Here is a 9833-nt window from a genome sequence, read left to right as displayed (position 1 = left end):
GCCTGGTGATGGGTATTAAAGAGGGCACGTTCTGTGTGGAGCACTGGGTGTTATGCACAAACAATGAATCATGGAACACTAGATCAAGAACTAATGATGTAATGTATGGTGATTAACATAACAATTAAAAAGGAAATTATTATCAACAACTGTATGCCAATAAACTGAGCAGCCTGGAAGAAATGGATGCCTTCCTAGAAATCTATAAACTACTAAGACTGAAATAGGAAGAAATTGACAACCTGAATAGGCCAATAACCATTAAAGAGATTGAAGCAGTGATCAAAACCTCCCAAAAAACAAGAGTCCAGGGCCTGATGGATTCCCTGGGGAATTCTACCAAACATTCAAAGAAGAAATAATACCTATTCTCCTGAAGCTGTTTCAAAAAATAGAAACAGAAGGAAAACTTCCAGACTCATTCTGAGGCCAACATTACCTTAATCCCCAAACCAGGCAAAGACCCCATCAGACCGATATCCCTGATGAAAATGGATTCCAAAATCCTCAACAAAATCCTAGCTAATAGGATCCAACAATACATTAAAAGGATCATCCACCACGACCAAGTGGGATTTATCCCTGGGATGCAAGGGTGGTTCAACATTCGCAAATCAATCAGTTTGATAGAACACATTAATAAGAGGACAGAGAAGAACCATATGGTCCTCTCAACTGATGCAGAAAAAGCATTTGACAAAAGACAGCATCCTTTCCTGATTAAAACTCTTCAGAGTATAGGGATAGAGGGAACATTTCTCAAGTTCATAAAATCCATCTATGAAAAACCCACAGCGAATATCATCCTCAATGGGGAAAAGCTGAGAACCTTTCCCTTAAGATCCGGAACATGTCAAGGATGCCCACTCTCGCCACTATTGTTCAACATAGTACTAGAAGTCCTAGCAACAGCAATCAGACAACAAAAAGAAATAAGAGGTATTCAAATTGGCAAAGAAGAAGTCAAACTCTCTCTTTTCGCAGACGACATGATACTTTATGTGGAAAACCCAAAAGACTCCACCCCAAATTACTAGAACTCATACAGCAATTTAGTAATGTGGCAGGATACGAAATCAATGCACAGAAATCAGTTGCTTTCTTATACACTATCAATGCAACTGTAGAAAGAGAAATTAGAGAAATGATTCAATTTACAATAGCACCAAAAACCATAAGATACCTCAGAATAAACCTAACCAAGGGGTAAAGGATCTATACTCTAGGAACTACAGAATACGCATGAAAGAAATTGAAGAAGACAGAAAAAGATGGAAAAACATTCCATGCTTATGGATCGGAAGATTAAACATTGTTAAAATGTCTATGCTGCCCAGAGCAATCTATACCTTCAACGCCATCCTGATCAAAATTCCAATGACATTTTTCAAAGTGCTGGAACAAACAATGCTAAAATTTGTATGGAATGAGAAAAGACCCTGTGTCACCAAGGAAATGTTGAAAAAGAAAAACAAAGCTGGGGGCATCACATTGCATGATTTCAAGCTATATTACAAAGCCATGATCACCAAGACAGCATGGTACTGGCACAAAAACAGACACAAAGACCAATGGAACAGAATAGAAAGCCCAGATATGGACCCTCAACTCTTTGGTCAAATAATCTTCGACAAAGCAGGAAAAAATATGCAATGGAAAAAAGACAGTCTCTTCAATAAATGGTGCTGGTAAAATTGGGCAGCTATATACAGAAGAAGGAAACTCGACCATTCTCTAACACCATACACAAAGATAAACTCAAAATGGATGAAAGACCATTTCCTGAGACAGGAATCCATCAAAATTCTAGAGAAGAACATAAGCAGTAACCTCTTCGACAACAGCCACAGTGACCTGTTTCAAAATACATCTCCAAAGGCAAGTGAAACAAAAGGAAAAATGAACTTTTGGGACTTCATCAAGATAAAAAGCTGCACAGCAAAGGAAACAGTCAACAAAACAAAGAGGCAACCCACAGAATGGGAGAAGATATTTGCAAATGACACTACAGACAAAGGGCTGATACCCAAGATCTTTAAAGAACTTCTCAAACTCAACACCCATAAAACAAATAATCAATCAAAAAAGGGGCAGAAGACATGAACAGACACTTCTCCAAAGAAGACATACAAATGGCTAACAGACACATGAAAAATGTTCATCATCATTAGCCATCAGGGAAATTCAAATCAAAACCACATTGAGATACCACCTTACACCAGTTAGAATGGCAAAAATTGACAAGGCAAGAAACAACAAATGTTAGAGAGGTTGTGGAGAAAGGGGAACCCTCTTACACTGTTGGTGGGAATGCAAGTTGGTACAGCCACTTTGGAAAACAATGTGGAGGTGCCTCAAAAAATTAAAAATATGATCCAGCAATTGCACTCTTGGGTATTTACCCCTAAGACACAGATGTAGTGAAAAGAAGAGCCATATGCACCCCAATGTTCATAGCAGCAATGTCCACAATAGCCAAACTGTGGAAAGAGCCAAGATACCCTTCAACAGATGAATGGATAAAGAAGATGTGGTCCATATATACAATGGAATATTACTCAGCCATCAGAAAGGATGAATACCCAACTTTTACATCAACATGGATGGGACTGGAGGAGATTATGCTACGTGAAATAAGTCAAGCAGAGAAAGTCAATTATCATATTGTTTCACTTATTTGTGGAACATAAGGAATAGCATGGAGGACATTAGGAGAAGGAAGGGAAAGAGGGGAGTGCAATCAGAGGGGGAGATGAACCATGAGAGATTATGGACTCTGGAAGCAAACTGAGGGTTTTAGAGGGGAGGGTGGTGGGGGGATGGGTTAGCCTGGTGGTGGGTATTAAGGAGGGCATGTATTGCATGGCGCACCGGGTGTTATTCGAAAACAACGAATCATGGAACACTACATCAAAAAACTAATGATGTATCGTATGGTAACTAACATAACATAATAAAATAAAATAAAATTTAAAAAAATAATAATAAAATAAAATAAAAACACTGTTCATCCCCAGGTGTAGTTTTCAGTATCCTTGGTCTCTTGATTGCAATTGGTAACCAGTCTTTTCAGGTTTTTGGGTTTTTTTCACCAGTACCTTCTATGTGGCTATCAGATCAATGGTGGTCAAAACGCATTTTAAAAACGCTTAATAGATGTGTATACATACTTATATATTGGTAAAATCTGATTGAGAAGTATAAAGGTTTTTTTTAATAAAAAATGCATTTACTTAAGTAAAAGTGTATTTTATAATTTTATTTACATTCAATTAATTAACAAGGAGAGTATATTTTTTAAAATAGTAAATGATATGAGAAACAAAGACAGAAGAAAAACTATTAAATTTCTTTACTACCTACAGCCCATTGACAAGTCTTTGAAACAGGCAGAGTGACATTCTTCTAGGCACTCAACTGCCTGGATGTTGACACTTTGCTGAGGGCAAAAGGAAATCCTAGACAGACCACCACCCCCGCCCCCCACCAGGATCCTGTAAGCCTACTTTAACATAAGAATTCTTTTGGAAACTTCCTTTATCTCCTACCCCCCAAGATACATGTTGGCAATCATCCCCCAAGCATATGGCTCACCGATATACATCTGAAGGGTCTCATGACTAAGGTTTTATTAGACAGTAATAAATGACATTTTCCCAAAAATAATTAGCCCCCTCAAGGTCCTGGAAACCTTGCTTCCAAAATTCCTTAGAGACTTATGCTATCCTTAACCCCCTCCCAACTTGAAATATATAATGGGCCACTCCTCATGACCCCGGTGCAGCTCTTTCTGCCCATGGGTCCTGTCCTTATGCTTTAATAAAACCACTTTTTTGCACCAAAGACATCTCAAGAATTCTTTCTTGGCCATCGGCCTGGAACCCTAATGTCTTTCCTTTTTTTTTTTTTTTAAAGATTTTATTCGTTTATTTGACAGAGAGAGACACAGCGAGAGAGGGAACACAAGCAGGGGGAGTGGGAGAGGGAGAAGCAGGCTTCCCACTGAGCAGGGAGCCCAATGCGGGGCTCGATGCGCGGCTCGATGCGCGGCTCGATCCCAGGACCCTGGGATCATGACCTGAGCTGAAGGCAGACGCTTAACCATTGAGCCACCCAGGCGGTCCAGTCCTACATCAGTAAACAAGTAACAAAACAGATGGTGCATAGCTCGAGTCCCGCATCAGGCTCCCTGCTCCACAGGGAGTCTGCTTCTCCCTTCCACCCTTCCCCCTCTCATGCTCTCTCTCTCTCATTCTCTCTCTCAAATAAATAAATAAAATCTTTAAAAACATAAGAAAACAAAAACAAAAAAAAACTTGTGTCCCTGGTATTGGAACAGCAGAGGTTTGGGACCCCTGCCCCAGAGCAAGGACAGGAAGAGTTTACCCCCTTGCTCTGGGCTGATCCATGTCTGTGAAAGTGTCCTAGTCACTCTAGAACACAAATCAGTTGTTGGGCAGTTGCACATGTATTTCAGTATATTAAAAATTCAAATAGTAGCATATACCAAGTTCAAGTGTTCTGAGGAATACAGTGCAAAGGAAGGCTCCCTCAGAGGCCCCATGGTGCAGGGAGTTGAGTGACTCACAAAAGGAGGCCCAGTGTTAGAGACAGAATTTCCAAGGAAAAACATTTTAAATATTGATTCTTTCCCTCCCTCTCTCCAGTTTATCTATAACTCTTATTCTTTTCGCCTCTTTCTCTAATTAAGAGGGAAAGGAAGAGTAAGATGAACATTTTAGACCAAGCAACTAACCTTTTTCTGCAGAATTCATTTCTTTGCAGGCACCCTGTGTTGCCAAGAGGGTTCACCAAACAATGCCCCACAGTGCCTCCTCCTGGACATCTGTCCCAGTCACTCATCCTTCTACCAGTGGTGGAGCCTTCAGGCTGATCCATCTCTGTTTCCAGGTCAACCAACAAGTGCCTCTCCTCCCTCCAGATATGACTGCTAAAAAATAAAATTCAACCAAGTGAATTTGAAGACCTAATTGGCTTTATTAAGTGATTCATGAATTGGGCAGCATTCCATCTAGCAAGTACAAAGATGCTGGAAGAGTTGTACAAATGGAAGTTTTCTTATAGGAAGGAGGATGGGGCAAGGAAGTTATTAGCAAAAGAAAAATAAGGATTGTTTCTGGCCAAGATGATTCTTGGGAAGGAAGGGCACAGCAGGGTTTGTATCATGCAGATTACCTCACAAGTGCTGATGAGGAAATATCAGATTGACTATTAAAACGTCACACTCCTGGGATAGGTTGAAACTTAATTAAGTCTTGTTTTGCTGTTTGCTGGAGGGGGTGGGGGGCAAATTACTCCATTTTGGTCTTGTTGCCTCTTTTTTAACACATGTTCTATCTGACTCTGAAGATTTGGTCATAAACACAGCTGTGAATAGCACCAGGTCTTAAGAGAAACTAGTCTCGGTGCAAAACAATCAATAGCAACACCTCATGATCAAGTCAAAGCTGAACCTTCTCTCCTTGGCCTCACACTAGAAGAGTGTCCAGGTCACAGCTGGGCATTGCCCTTCTTTACCCAGAAGCAGAAGGGAAGAACCTTAAACTTTCTTATAATGAATCAGAGTGCAAGGACTCATCCTCTGGGTGAGTGCCACAGCTGAGCAATGTGGCTGGCAGATGGGGTTGGAAATGCTTGCTGTCTGTAACGAAGAAATCACAGTTATTCTAATATTAATATTAATATTTCCATTCAGCTTTCTTTGGTTGGCATTTGCCAGGTATTCCTTTTCTTTCCCTCTATTTTCCACTGTCCTGTGTTTGATACACATTGAACATAGGATGAAACACCATGAGTCTGACATCACTCTTGTTTCTTCTACTGGCCAACTTAGCCCACACGCACTGAGTTAAGTTCCCCCAAATGCAGCACAGGGCAGGGACCCTACATTTCTGAGTGGACAGGTGGGGGGTCCAGAAGATGTCACTTGAATTCTCATGATTGATCTTTCCCCTGTCATGCTTATGATTGGGAGAACATGCAGTCATGCTTGGGACTAAGTGTTAAAATTTTGTTAAAAAAGTAAAAGAGGTTAACTAGAGCTAACTTTTTACCAAGTGTGGCCTGATAACAATTCTTTTCTGAGATTTTCCCCAGGATTAAATTCACAGTATTATTTAAGTAAATATTTAATAACTAACAGGCAACAGTCAATGTGTGTCTATCCTGTGTGGAATAGTGGTTCAGAAAGTGGTTAGCAAAGGAACAGAAATCTGCAAACCTGGCTTTCAGGTGTTGCTTGCTGGGACTGTGACCAAGACATAAATATAAAGTCATTATTAGTAGAGCCTGGGGATTAAGTGCATGGGCTTTGGAGTCAGGCAGATCTGAAAGCTAATCTCAGTTCTGCCACTTATTAGACATGTTAGCTAACTTCTGTAAGAACAAGTTTCCTCACCCTCAGGATAATTCTACCTCATAGGAATTGTGGAAGGACCACTTGAGAAAATGTACAAGGTACGCTTTAAGACTGGAGCCTTAGTTTGTCTCAGTACATTACTTGGGAGAATGAGGAGTCAGGTCTTGCACTGAAGTGGCTATTTTGTCAAATATAACAGAGAAGGCTTGCATCCAGAATATCCTGAAAATCATGAGATGAGCAGAGAATTTGGGGAAAATGAGCAAAAGAACTGAACAGGCACTTTTCAGGGGAAGATACCGAGGTGGCCAATGAACATAGAAGAAGGTGGGTGTTCAACCTCACTATATTGGGAAATGCAAAGCAAAACCATGGTGGGCTGCCATACACACTCACCAGGACAGCTAGCAAGAGGATGATTGGCAATACCAGGTGTTGGTGAGAGTATAGTGTGTGGGAATGTGAATTAGTGCAGCCACTTAGGAAAATAGCTCAGCATTGCCTACTGAAGTGAAGGATGAGCATGGCCCATAGCCCAGCAATTCCATGTGCATCAGGAGATATGTGCAAGAATGCTCATAGCAGCATTGTTGCAATGACCATAATCTGGAATTGGCTCAGATGCTATTCAACAGTAGAGTGGGTAAGTGGATTTATTTTCATGCAATGAATATAAATTAATTTCATCTGCATATAACAATATGGATGCATCTCAAATGTGATATTGAGCAAAAGAAGCTGAACACAAAAGAACACAGACTGTGAGATTCCCTGGGTGTGAAATTCACAAGCTGCAAGACAAAACCTAAATTTGGAGATGCATATTTGGTGATGGATGATCAAAAGGAACAGGGAAATGATTACCTTAAATGTCAGGGTAGAGGCTACCTTTGATCGGGAATGAGGGGTTAGTGAGAAGGGGGTACAGGGTAGTTTCTGGAGTGCTAGCAGTGTTCTATTTCTTTTTTAATTTAGGCAATGCTTATACGAGTGTTTGCTTTGTGATAATTCTCTCAGATGCATATTTTTGTTTTGTAAACTCTTTCTGTATGTGTGTCATATTTCACCACAAAAAGGCTAAGAAAAAGAAAATGTAAAACTTTAGCACAGTGTAAGTTCTCATTAAATAAAGTAGTTGTGCTGAGGTCATGATGGGCAGCAAGATGGCATCTGCCAGCAGGGTTGTTCAGGTAGTCAAGCCACATACTCCATTAATAAGGTTCCCTGACAGAAACGACAATCCTAAACCTAACGTATCAGAAGTTTTGAGATCACAAGCCACATACTCCATTAATAAGGTTCCCTGACAGAAACGACAATCCTAAACCTAACGTATCAGAAGTTTTGAGATCACAGGACTACTGTCTCACTCTTCTTCAATTTCACAGGGTTCTAAGGGAAGTAAATCCCCAGATTTGCTGATGCATCAGGGTCCATCAGACACTGCAGAAATAATAAAAACATTACGTCAGAGATACAGAAGGAAACTTGTATCTCAAGAAGAAATTGAATTTGGGGCACCTGGGTGGCTCAGTCGTTAAGCATCTGCCTTCGGCTCAGGTCATGATCCCAGGGTCCTGGGATCCAGCCCCTCATCGGGCTCCCTGCTCAGTGGGGAGTCTGCTTCTCCCTCTCCCACTCCCCCTGCTTGTGTTCCCTCTCTCACTGTGTCTCTCTCTGTCAAATAAATAAATAAAATCTTTAAAAAAAAGAAGAAATTGAATTTATCCAATGTGGAGGTCCAGAATAATCACTGACAGTGTGGCTGCTCTTTGTCATCAGACAAAAGACTAGTCTTTACAATAAAGGACTTCCAAGATGACATAGGAGAAATTATATAGTAAACCACTTGAATAAATACTGGGCAAAAAAAAAAAAAAAGAAATCTAGAAAATTTAGATGTATATGTATCTTGGTCAGCTTCTCCACAAGCTTACCTAATTGTTTATATGCTTATTAAAGTATACGTTTTTAAATGTTAGCCTATTAATTTACCCTCGATTATCAAGTATTACCAGTGTTGAGCTACTAAAAGCACACAATATCTAGTAAACTATCACAGGTTTCCCATGATTTCCCTTTTGTTTCAGTTTCTTTTTAGACATGGAAAGATTTATTAGAATTGCTGCTTTTGGGAAGTGATTTTCCTGAAATTGGATGATCATCAGTGAAAGAATAACTCCATTATTTGTTCTTAGTTTTCTTCCCTATTTTTCATTCACAAAGTTGCTGGAGTATAACTAGTTTAAAAAGTGTATCCTACACTAAGTGATAAAAATATAGTCAAGTTAAAACAGGTGAAATTGTGGTATTAAAACTGGGAGTTAATACAAAAGATTATTTGTAACCTATATTCAGAAGAAAATACCAGAGTTTAAAATGGAAAATAAGAGATCAAAATGAATATAACCCAGAAATAGGTGTTTGATGAGAAATTGCAACTTACTATGTTATTAGGCATATTAAGAAAGTTTTATTCTTTATTTTACTGTTTTGATTGTCATCATCTGTGCAAATTCTGGAAACCACTAACTTTCTCAAACTTAATGTCTGAAAGTCTCGTAAAATCAACCTAAATATTTACCTTATTAAGGCAATTTATGAAACTTTAATAGGGTCTTACAGTACCAAGGGTATGTATTATTGTGAAAGTAAAGCCTCACAAAGCTAAATAAATTTTCTTCCATACCTTGAAAAAAAAATAAAGTAGTTGTTGGTTTTCTTAATATTAATTTGGAGACGCTTCATTGGAACTGCAAAACTAGACGAAATACTTCAAACTGACAACTCTCTTTCTAGTAGTAAAAACTAAGACAAAGACAGAATGTTCCTAGCCCCGGAGTGCATCAGGAGATGCAGCTGGGTAGGGACTTTTCCCCTCGGTGTTAACCAAGCCAGCAGGTTGCAGGCAACTGCAGAGCACAGTGCCTTTTAAGGCTGTGTTCAGCAGAACCCAGAATTACCTAGGCTGTGTAAGCAAGATTTTCTGAAGGTAGAGACAGCTATGGACATTTTATGAAACCTTCCTTGGTGATTCTAACCTGCAGCCAGAGTTGAAAAATCTGTGCCAGTGCTGAAGGTGGAGGATGGCAACTGCTGTCAGAGGAACATTGGCTCCCAAGAAGAATAGATAACCCAGAGGTGGAGCAGAAGAGTCCTCAGCAAACCCCACGCTCTTAAGGAATTTTGTGTAGGAGGCCGAGAAGAGTAGTGGTGGGAGTGCCTCCTCTTAGTAACAAGTTGGAAGAAGTTTGTTTCTTAAAGCAGCAGAGCTTCTGTGTTCACAATAGATAGTACCTTATGTCCCCTTCAGTGTTTGATCTTAGAATTAATTTTTCAGAGAAGGACATTGGCATCCCTTGGGTTCAGCATCATCCTGGATAACAACAGACACCAGTTGTTAAAAATATGATTTTCAGACCTCCTAAGAAATTTTGACTTTCTAATCACTTAA

General features: G+C 39.7%; 1 pseudogene; it reads left to right on the top strand.

Moving 5' to 3' along the window:
* The first annotated feature begins 7527 nt into the window (after nucleotides 1-7527).
* Nucleotides 7528-7920, top strand: LOC114223377 (alpha-ketoglutarate dehydrogenase component 4 pseudogene; annotated as a pseudogene).
* The last annotated feature ends 1913 nt before the right edge of the window (nucleotides 7921-9833 follow it).

The sequence above is a fragment of the Eumetopias jubatus genome, unplaced genomic scaffold (genome assembly GCF_037043125.1).
Source record: "Eumetopias jubatus isolate StellerSeaLion01/CBP00866 unplaced genomic scaffold, mEumJub1_p1.0 scaffold_15, whole genome shotgun sequence".
Taxonomy (NCBI): Eukaryota; Metazoa; Chordata; class Mammalia; order Carnivora; family Otariidae; genus Eumetopias; species Eumetopias jubatus.
The sequence above is the reverse complement of the archived record's forward strand: the minus strand, read 5'-3'. Positions and strand labels throughout refer to the sequence as shown.